The sequence below is a fragment of the Mandrillus leucophaeus genome, unplaced genomic scaffold (genome assembly GCF_000951045.1).
Source record: "Mandrillus leucophaeus isolate KB7577 unplaced genomic scaffold, Mleu.le_1.0 Scaffold769, whole genome shotgun sequence".
NCBI lineage: Eukaryota > Metazoa > Chordata > Mammalia > Primates > Cercopithecidae > Mandrillus > Mandrillus leucophaeus.
In genome coordinates this window covers 1,360,709-1,372,247 of record NW_012108352.1, presented here as the reverse complement: position 1 = coordinate 1,372,247, position 11,539 = coordinate 1,360,709, and the positions used below count along the sequence as shown (strand labels likewise).

The following is an 11,539-nucleotide window of genomic DNA, read 5'->3' as shown; positions in this document are numbered from 1 at the left end:
GTGCTGCTACAAACATGCTTGCGCAAGTGTCTTTTTCAAGTAAGGATACCCAGTAGTAGGATAGCTGGGTCAAATGGTAGTTCTGCTTTTGGTTTTTTAAGGAAACTCCACACTGTATTTCATAGTGGCTGTACTAGTTTACACTCCCTCCAGCATTGTAGAAGTGTTCCCTGTTCACCACATCCACATCAGCATCTACCGTTTTTTAATTTTTTACCTTGGCCATTCTTGCAGGAATGAGGTGGGATCGCATTGTGGTTTTCATTTGCATTTTCCTAATCATTAGTGACTATGAGCATTTTTTCATATGTTTGTTGGCCATTTGTATATCTTCTTTTGAGGATTGTCTATCCACGTCCTTAGAGCACTTTTTGATGGGAAAGATTGTTTTTTCTTACTGATTTGTTTGAGCTTGTCGTAGATGCTGGATATCAGTCCTTTTTCAGATGTATAGATTGTGAAGATTTTTCTCCCACCCTGTGGGTTGTCTGTTTACTCTGCTGACTGTTCCTTTTGCCATGCAAAGGCTCTTTAGTTTAATTATGTCCCAGTTATTTATGTTTGTTTTTATTGGATATGCTTTTGGGTTCTTGATCATAAAATCCTTGCCTAGGCCAACATCTGGAACAGTTTTTCTAATGTTACCTTTTAGAATTGTTACAGTTTCAGGTCTTAGGTTTAAGTCCTTAATTTATCTTGAGTTGATTTTTATATAAGGTGAGAGATGAAACTCCAGTTTCATTCTCCTACATGTGGCTAGCCAAATATCCCAGCACCATTTTTTGGAAAGGATGTCCTTACCCCACTTTATGGTTTTGTTTGCATTGTCAAAGATCACTTAGCTGTAAGTATTTGGGTTTATTTCTGGGTTCTCTATTCTATTCCATTAGTCTATGTGCCTATTTTTGTACCAGTGCCATGCTCTTTTGGTGACTATGGCCTTATACTATAGTTTGAAATCAGGTAGTGTGATGCCTCCAGATTTTTTATTTTTGCTTGGTATTGCTTTGGCTGTGCAGGCTGTTTTTTGGTTCCATATAAATTTTAGAATTGTTTTCTCTAATTTTGTGAAGAATGATGGTGGTATCACCAATACCATATTTATACAAATACAACTCCCAAAAACCCAAACACCATTTCATATTTGACAATGCTTCCTGTATAATTTATATGCCACATAAGCCAAATTACATCGGTTTTTTGACTTCAGGAAACCTAATATCTTAAAGGATTAATTAGGTCAGAAAAAGACATAATGAATAATCTGATTTTGGAAAGTTTGTCAAATATCAAAGTTTTAAAACATTTGATATCACAGGTCATTGTAAAATAAGTCATTCATTTGACCAAGGTGATAACTCAAGGATTTCAAAACAAGGCAAAATCCTTTATTATTTGAGAGAGGAGAAACAATATTCATAACAGTAAGCTCAAATAAAAACAGGATAAAAGCCAGCTAGATTTGTTTTTCTAAATTTTATATACAATCTATAAAATTTTAATCTTGACCGTAAGATATAACTTCCAAAAGGTGGTTATAACTTTTATAACCTTTATTAAGGAGTTGGCTAATCCTTCAAGAAAACCTTGTTAATCTGACACAAGATGCCCATATGCTGGTGTTACATCAGTATGCCTTTGACCTTAATGATTAACTTATGGAGAAACTGAACTTATTTTATTTCTCAAATTCAGCCCTTACAATCTCACATGCCTAACTGTTTCATAGTAGTCCCTGGGCCTTGAGGAGTAGAATAGCTTTAATTTCTGGTCGTGTGTCTCAGGAATGCAGTTTCATTGGCATCTTCTACTGAGCCTGAAGATGAGGCTTTAATTGCTGTCAGCGTTTAAGATTTGGGAGTACTTGGCGTCCTTTTTAGACCCAGGAATCATAGACCTGTAACTTAATGCCACAGGGACTTTAAAAGCACATACAGAAAAAATAAATGGATGTAGTAACCTTAACTTAAAAAAAGTCACTGTTTTATTCCTAAGCGTATCAAAATTTAATAGTAATAGAAATTTTTTTGATAAAGTGTAAAATCTGTCAGTCCAATTGAAAGGAAACGACATTCTACACTACACAGAATATTATGTTGTAAGAAAATATTTCTTTTATACCTTTAATAAAATATTGTTAACATCAGGCCACAGCAAACAGAACTCGAGGAAAAAACTTATATGCACTAAAAATGCGTTTAAAGAGAGCGTTACTATTTTGCATTCTTTAAAAGAGGAGAAAAAGCAAAAATGGCAACATGCGATAAAAGTTGAACTTTTGGTTAAAAAATGGAAATCTCATAATTGATTAAGAGTAAATCAATTTCTTAAGAAAATTTCATTGTTTTAACCAATTATTTAATGTATAATTGCTTTTCTTTTATACATCAAGCCCAATCTCTTGAAAGACCACTATCATTTTCCTTTATAGACAACTTGATCATGTACAAGATTTTTTGTTCTTTTTTCTTTTTGGTAAATGCTCTTACTGCTATTTATACAAACCATTCATGACATGCTTGAACTTTCTGGTTTGCCCTGAACATCCCTCTTTCTTAAACAACCAGTCACTTTATTCTAGGACTAAATTTACCATACAAAATTGTTTTTTCATTATTTCTCTTTAAACTTTCTTATCAACAAAACCTTTCTTTATTTTTATAACTTTCTTAAATCTCTCTTATTTCCTGTTTCCTTTTACCTTGTTTTATATGTGACCTTTAAGCAAGATTTATGTTAGAGAAAAATTGTTCATCTTTAAAAAGAACACACTTTTTTCTTAGAAAGAATGTTTTCCTACAATATTTTTATTGAAAAATACCCAAATAATCAAATATCCATTATTTAATTTGATATAACTTTAGATTCCAAATTATAACAAGTTTGTATACAAGTGTTTATTCCATTATATTTGCCTATTTATTTTAATTATTTACCTAGATTATTTATTAAAACTGTGATAGTCATCATTTACAATTATGGAACCACCGTTGCCAAAATTATAGCTGAGATAGTAGAAAAGATCTGACCTAACTGACTCCATGTTGCTTCTAACCTCAAAGCTGTCCTTGTTCATTCCCAGGTGTAGGCCGAACTAACTTGGGAGGAATTTAGTTTATAGTTTAGATTTGAAATAAAGATGATAACAGTCCTTTCCTAAAACAAAGCTCCTTACTACATGTGGACTAAACTGCCTAAAGCCACAGGATTAAAAGTTATGGTAATCTTACTAAATTGAAAATACAGCTATTGTCATTAAACCAATATCAGTGTCTTCTTTTTAAACATTACTAAAGCACATGTTATGCTGTTTTGCGCTGGGTTTATAGTTCTGTAACCTCTATGCCAAATTTTGACACCTTATAATATTTGGCAGGGATAAGTATAAAATTGCTTGATTAATAAATGCAAACAAAAATATATGCTGGTAATTCTTAAGACATTTCTATTATTACTTTACAAATATTTTAAACCTAGCTTATTTATTAAACATTTTACTTAAGTTATGTAAACTTGAAAAAGCATTTAACTATTACTTTCTTTTTTCTAATAAAATATTTGATTCAAGCCATTTTCTTTTCTTAAGCCAATTAATTAGAATTCATGTATATATTTTCAGTAGTGGAACATTGTGTACACAACACATAAATACATAGATGTATTAGGCATGCCAATAGAAGTACATCTCATAGATTCATAAAGATCTTTTTCTGTCTATCTTGGACTTTGAAATTCGTTTATTTATTTATTTATTTATTTACTTATTTTTTTGAGATGGGGTATCGCTCTGTCCCCCAATCTGGAGTGCAGTGGCGCGATCTCCACTCACTGCATCTCCTCCTCCCTGGGTTCATGCCATTCTCCTGCCTCAGCCTCTCGAGTAGCTGGGACTACAGGCGCCCGCCACCCCGCCAGGCTAAGTTTTTGTATTTTTAGTAGAGATGGGGTTTCACCGTGTTAGCCAGGATGGTCTTGATCTCCTCACCTCATGATCCACCTGACTCAGCCTCCCAAAGTGCTGGGATTACAGGCGTGAGCCATGGTGCCTGGCCCTGGAATTTCAAATTCTTAATAACCTGTTTCACTACCCTAAGCAGTTGTCAGCTAAATAGCTTTAAATTTGCATATAAAGAAAAAAACTCAGGTAAAATTCCAATTGCAAAATTTGCAACATAAAGTATGGAGAGAAAAAGCCTGAGGTGCTAGAGGAATATTAAAACTGATGTAGTTGCCTATTAAACATAAAATTATAGAAATTGTAAAGGCATTTTAAATACACACACACACACACACAAAGATCCTATAGTTTTTACTTCAGAACTTTAGCGGTGAGATAAATACAAATTCCCCAGCTTGAAAAAAAAACCCTGTTGGTTCCAAATAGTGGTTTTTATCTTAGCAGAAAAATAACAGCACATGTAAATCAGGCAGAAAAGAACAAAGAGAAAAAGAGAACTTAGGAACTGTATAGTTTGCAGGTCAAACTTACGGCTCTTTTTCCTTAATGTAAATGTGCATAAAGATCATGTTATTTCAATTTTACATAAACTCTGGCAAGTAGAGGTGCAATAAAATGTACAGAGTGCTTGAAAGGGGGTATCATCCTTATCTTCTCTTCATTCTCAGATTATTTGTTTCTCACCTTTTTTCTTAAAAGGAAGAACTGAGTTGTGGCCTAGGGTTTTTGTGTGGTGGATTGATGTGTCCTGCTTGTGGACAGGACTCCACAGTGTGTCACCACTGAGTCATTTCCACCCTCTTACATGTCTCAGTTTCCCTCCAGAAGTCTATGTCCTCTGAGATGGCTCAAAACACTGGGCGATCAGCCCTTAAATGTGTTTCTTGGAGGAGCCTTTTTAAAATCAAATTTGTGGGGATGTCCCTGTAGGACTGCTGCATGTCACAGGGGTTCAAGTCCCCAGATGCTCCCACAAGACTCCTGGTCACCCAGCAGCACCTTTCAGCTGGGAGAAGCAATATATCCTTTCTCTTCAGAGCTGAGAAAACCGAGTCTCTCATTTACCTATGAAAACGACAGTTCAGTTCCTCATGCAAGTGTGCACAGACAAGCCCAATCAAGATTAATTTTGGGAGAAAAAGCAATAGAGGAGACCCATTAGAATGCATCTCCACACTAGAATTAGGATCCTTAAACAACAACTTCCTAGGAGGAAAAAATAAAAATAAAAACAGCCAAGACCACTTCCTGTAAAATGCTCACAGCCACCCCTAACCTTGTAGCTCTTGTATGCCATTACACAGGCCAGGGTCAAATCCTCTTATAATACAAGGTCACCTCTGGTACCCCCCAAATCATAGAGGTCAGGTCATACAATAAAATAAAACTAGCTTTAGACCTAAGAAGAACCTGCCCATGGCTCTTGAAACTCCACAAAGAAAACAGAACAGGCCAAAAGGGGTGAGAGGCACGTTTGCTTTAAATTCTTTAAAGGGGTTTAAGTCATTGAAAGTCTTCTCTAGATTTTTTGGTACTGCAGATGGCAAAGGGAGAAGGAGATATAGGTTGGAAGAAAAGTAAACAAAATAACTTTCTTTTTTTTTGAGACGGAGTGTCGCTCTTTCGCCTAGGCTAGAGTGCAGTGGGGGGGATCTCGGCTCACTGCAAGCTCCGCTTTCCGCGTTCACACCATTCTCCTGCCTCAGCCTCCTGAGTAGCTGGGACTACAGGCGCCCGCCACTACGCCCGGCTAATTTTTGTGTTTTTAGTAGAGACGGATTTCACCTTGTTAGCCAGGATGGTCTCAATCTCCTGACCTCGTGATCTGCCCGCCTCTTGGCCTCCCAAAGTGCTGGGATTACAGGCGTGAGCCACCGCGCCCGGCCAAGAACTTTTTTTTTTTTTTTAAGAGAGGAAAAAAACACAGAAATCAAGTACATGTGTTTTATTTTGTTTTGTTTTGTTCCCTCTTTTGCAGCTGCGAGGAATTTTGCCAAATTAGAGAGGATTTGTTACCCATAATTTGGAATTCTCACTCAGATTTGATCAAGTCAGGTAGAATTGGTCAAATCTAATGTGAGAAAGACCGGAACAAATAACAACAGGAAACCCCAACAGTACGATCACTGGGCGCTCTATTTGTAAGGAGAAATTAAGACCAGCTGGTTGTTACCTTTAGCCAAGACAAAATCCCAATTCAGCTACTTACTTGAAAATGGGTCTCAGGATGAAGTCTTTCTCTACCATCCTAGAAACAAACAAACAAACAAAAAATGTCAAACTTGGCTTCTCTGTTGGGAGTGAGCTCAAACTCCATGAAGGAATTTTCTGCCTTTCGTCATCATGGAAGGAGAAAATCTTGTCTGCCTTCTGGGAAGTAAGTAAAACTCCAAAAAGGGAGTTGTACGGCAAAATAAACTTTATATCTCAACCCAATTTTGGGAAATATGGCGGGGGGTGCTCCCAGACCTCAGCAAATTGTCCTATTGGTTTTAGCCATAAAGTGAGCTCATGCTGGTACCAAGAACCAATAGGAGATTTGTCAAAGGTCAGGGACACCTTTACTCAGAAGCCCTTCATGGTTACCAAAATCTGAGAACCCTGAATATCTGAGAGAGGTCTCAGTTAATTTAGAAAGTTTATTTCACCAAAGTTGAGGATGCGTGCCTGTGACACAGCCTCTGGAGGTCCTGATGACGTGGACCCAAGGTAGTTAGAGCACCGTTTGGTTTTACACATTTTAGGGAGACATGAGACATCAATCAACATATATAAGATGAACATTGGTTTGGTCTGGAAAGGTTGGATATCTCAAAGCAAAGTCGGGATGACTCAAAGTCAAACGGTTGTATTCTTCTGAGTTCCGGATTAACCGCTCCAAAAAGAGGCAAATAGATACGCATTTATCTCAGTGAGCAGAGGGGTGACTTTTCATATAATGAGAGGCAGGTTTGCCCTAAGCAGATCCTAGCTTGACGTTTCCCTTTAGCTTACTGATTTTGGGGCCCTGATATTTATTTTTCTTCCACAATAGCAATGTAAGATGTTAACAGTAGAGAAAACTGAGTAGAAAATATATGGAGTCCCTTTGTTTTACCATTGCCATTTTTCTGTGAATCTAAAATTAAAAACATGTATTCGTTTAAAAAGGAGGCAGTGCAGATTCAACGCTCCCCATGTCATGAGTTATACGTTTGTCAGTGGTACCGATTGTAGCCAGGAGACAAACACTTCTTCATATTTAATCCTGATCATTTTTCAATATTAGCTAGTGAATTCAGTATGATTTAGAAGAAAATGCTAACTTTGTTCAGGGTTTTAAGGAATACTGAAAAAATACAATTTTACTGGTTTGTCTCTGATTTTCTAGTTTCTATGTTTGTGTTTATCCATAATAAAAATATGCACGTGATGATGAGTATGTTCTATTTTAAAAATAATCTGGAAGGAGAGTTTTGTGCTATCATAAGAGCATTTAATATATATCTGGCCCATGTGGCCAGAAAGCTTACATAAATTGTTGCATTATTTTAAAGTTCTCCATGGACCTCCATGGAGGTGGGTGTTACCATCATCACTGTGGAGATAAAGAGAATGAAGCCTCAGAAAGGTTTCGGTGCTGTGGTAGTCTGATAAATAGTCCCACACTTCCCCCACCACCCCCACCACATATATCTGATCTTAATCCCTGGAATTGGTCAATGTTACTTTACTGAGTACTTGTAGATAGGATTAGGATTTTTAAAATCTTGCTCTTTTCCAGCTGGAACCATGGAGGGTGTTGAAATACGGAGGGTGTTGAAAAGAGGAAGAAAAGGTTCCCTCTGTGCCAGAAACCCTTAACAATAAGTAAAAGGAATTTTTTGTAGTTGAGGATCAAGCTCCAGAGAAAAATGCTGGCCCAAAAGATGCTTTGAAAGGCAAGGAGAACAAAAGCAAGCATGCTTTGTCTGTGAAAAAGTGAATTACTATCACAATGACTATAGGCAGATGTACAGAACTGAAATATGAATGGCTAGGATGTCAAGAAAAGCTGGAAACTTCCATGTACCTGCTGAATCCAAACTGGCATTTGTCGTCAGGATTAGAATTATTAATGGTGTGAGCCCAGAGGTCCAAAAGGTGTTGCAGCTTCTCTGCTTATGTCACATATTCAATGGAACTTTTGTTTAGCTCAACAAGTCTTCAGTTAACATGCTGAGGATTGTAGAACCATAGGGTTACCTAAACCTGAAATCAGTAAATAAACTAATCTACAAGCATAGCTATGGCAAAATCAATAAGAAGCAAACTGTCATGACAGATAACACTTGGATTGCTCAATGTCTCAGTAAATAGGGCGCCATCTGCAGGAAGGATTTGACTCATGGCATCTATAATTTTGGAAAATGCTTGAAAGAAGCAAATAACTTCCTGTGGCCCTTCAAATTATCCTCTCTAGAGGTGAAAAAAAAGACACATTTTGTAGATGGTGGAGATGCTGGCAACAGGGCACACCAGAACAGCAGGTTTATTAGAAAGATAAACTAAAGTGTTTACCATGATTATTTTTGTAACCTGGTCAGTTAATAAACAGTAATTGCTTTCAAACTGAAAAAAATATATATATTTTGAAGATCTTGAGAAGGAGAGATAATCTTGTATTATCCAGGTGGGCTCTAAATTCAATCACAAATAGAAGAGAAGACAAGGTGACCACAGAGGCACAGATTTAAGTGGCTCAGCCGCAAGCTGAGGAATACTGGTAGTCACCAGAAGCTGGAAGTCAACAAAGCAGATTCTCCCCTAAAGAAAAACAGCTCTGCCAACATATGAATTATAGCCCAGTGATATTAATTTCAAACCTCCAAACTCCAGAATTGTGAGATAATAAATTTCTTTTTTTTTTTTTTTTTTTTTTTTTTTTTTTGCTTTCAGCCATGAAATTCATTACAGCAGTCATAGGAAATTAATACAAAGGCCTCTTCCCAAATTCACACAGTGAGCAAATGTTGAAGCTGGTTTCTCAACCAGGCTTTCTGTCTCCAGAGCCTATGTGCCTAATTACTATGCTATACTCCTTCTTATGATAGCTAAAGGCATAATATATTAAGTGGTAAACAACTTGGCTACATAGAAAAGCTAGGGTCCATGTGATATTTTACTTACTCTCAGGACCCCTGTGATACTCATATTGTTTAACAAGTAGGTACTGCTTTAAAGTGCAAAGAAAATACATTGCCAAGAGGAAAAACTTTTTAAGAAATTGCCAGAAAGAGATTTCAATTTTTACCTACTCCCAGTGCTTTCCGATTTTCATATTGTATTACTGTATATCTACTAATTAGTAACAAGAGAGCAGTTTTTTTTTTTCTTTTGCCTATAGGTATGTGAAGCACATTAAGTCAAAATGTCAACTTTTTTCCTACTAGAAACCTGTGCTTGGAATTTTATATGTATAAACATCACATTTGCTCCCAGAAAATAATGCAGGTAAAGATTAAGTTTTTTCATTTAAAAATAGTTCAATAGGTCATCTTTTAATTAAATAAAAAATATTTCATTGAATATAAATATTGTTGGCTGACTCTCATGAGTTTATATAAAAAATTAGCAAATTCCTCCAAAATTTATTTGAATCTGTTGTGTTTAAAATACTTAAATCTGGCTGGGAGCAGTGGCTTACACCTGTAATCCTGGTGCTTTGGGAAACTGAGTTAAGAGGGTTGTTTGAGACCAGTTCAAGACAAACCTGGGCAACATTGTGAGACCCTGTCTCTACAAAAAATACAAACTAGCCAGATATGGTGACAGGCACCTGTAATCCCACCTACTCAGCAGTCTGAGGCAGGAGGATTGCTGGAACCCAGGAGTTCGAGTTTGCAGTGAGCCGTGATTTCACAACTCAACTCACTCCAGAGTGAGATCCTGTCTCTTATAAAGTATATATTACTTTAAATTATATTCTGCATTATAAATATTTTAATTATATATTATAAATACTATATTGTTAATATATTTATATATACTTAAAAATACTTAAATCTTGTTACTTTAATCATTACCACTTCATAATTACATAGTATTTTCTAAATTTTACAGACATTTTACATGTTCTTATGGTTTGAATATTTGTCCTGTCCAAAATTTATGCTGAAATGTAATTGCCGTTATAACAGTATTAAGAGTTGGGATCTTTAAGAGATTATTAGACCATGAGGTCAAATCCCATCCTCATATGTGTAGGATTAATGCTTTTAGAAAAGTGTGATCTTGGCCCCCTTTTTTTTCTCTATGCTTGTCTACCTTACTCTATGTGAGTACACAGAGATCCTCTCCCCTGAAGGACACAGCAAGAAGGCCCTCAGAAGATGCTGGCACCCTGATCTTGGACTTCCTTGCTTCCAGAACTGTGAGAAAATAAAATTGTGTTCTTTATAAATTATCCACTCTCAGCTCTTCTATCATAGTAGCAAAAATCGACTGAGACACATATCTTATTTGATCCTCACAACAAACTTTTAGGTAAGCAGTGAAGACAAAATACATTTATTTTAGTCTATTTTTCACATATACCTATCTACTTTTTATGGGTAATGTAAGACTAATAAAATTTAAGTTATGTGTCCAGGTCATATGGTTATTACGATACAAAATTGGGACTATAACTCAGGTCTTCTGAATCCTAAAACAGTTCTGTTTTTATCACTATGAAAACAACTGCCTTAAGATAATAAAACACTGATTAGCCAGACCCGAGGAATTGTAATTCTTAGTAATCGCATTTTAATTCTGTTCTCCAGTTCCTATAGGAGGAAGAGGAATACTGATAACTAGAAAATAAAGATATAAACCACAATAAAATATTCTCTAGTAGATGCTGAGATCTAAAAGTTACATCTTCAGACCAAGTCTCTTAAAACAGTTTTATTTACAAGTAAAATAAAGTCATTTTTATAAATGATTTATTTTAAGAATAATGCCTGAAGGTCCTGAAAGATTCTCAATCACCAAAGAATGAATTACCTTCACCAGACTACCATTACCGAGGCAGCAAAGTGGACTAACACAACTAAAACATGTTTAAAATGTTTTCAGCAGAGGAATGAAACATAACTGTTTCATTTTAAATACTCACGTAGGCAAAAGCTATGTAAACCAGAATGCTCATTTTCCAGCATTTTGTTACATTGAAATTTTACTATAATACTTTTCACATAGCATCCCAAATTTATCAAAATCTTAATGGCAGACAGTTGGGAATGACTATTAATTTCTTTAAAGATGCTATGTCCAAATACAGTCACATTCAAAAGTGCTGGGGACAAGGATTTCAACATATGATTTTGTAGAGAGGCACAACCCATAACAGCTTCCAAACTTTTAGACAAAAGTAATAAGTTTCAAATGAATTTGAATATGCTTGGTTCATTATGAACTGAGGTCTGAGGTATTTGCCTTACAGTTGTAAATTAGCAGTGCTAATTATAATTTTTTTTAAATTTCTATATCAAATAATACTGCACCTCCATTTATGTTATCCCTATTTAACCTCTTAATATGAAATAAATTCAGATTTATAAAAATTTTCCAATAGTCTAC

General features: G+C 35.7%; 1 pseudogene; it reads left to right on the top strand.

Annotated features, from left to right (window-relative positions):
* The window catches only part of LOC105529495, a 122,395-nt pseudogene extending 113,907 nt beyond the window's left edge, over nucleotides 1-8,488 (top strand).
* Nucleotides 8,489-11,539: the final 3,051 nt, after the last annotated feature.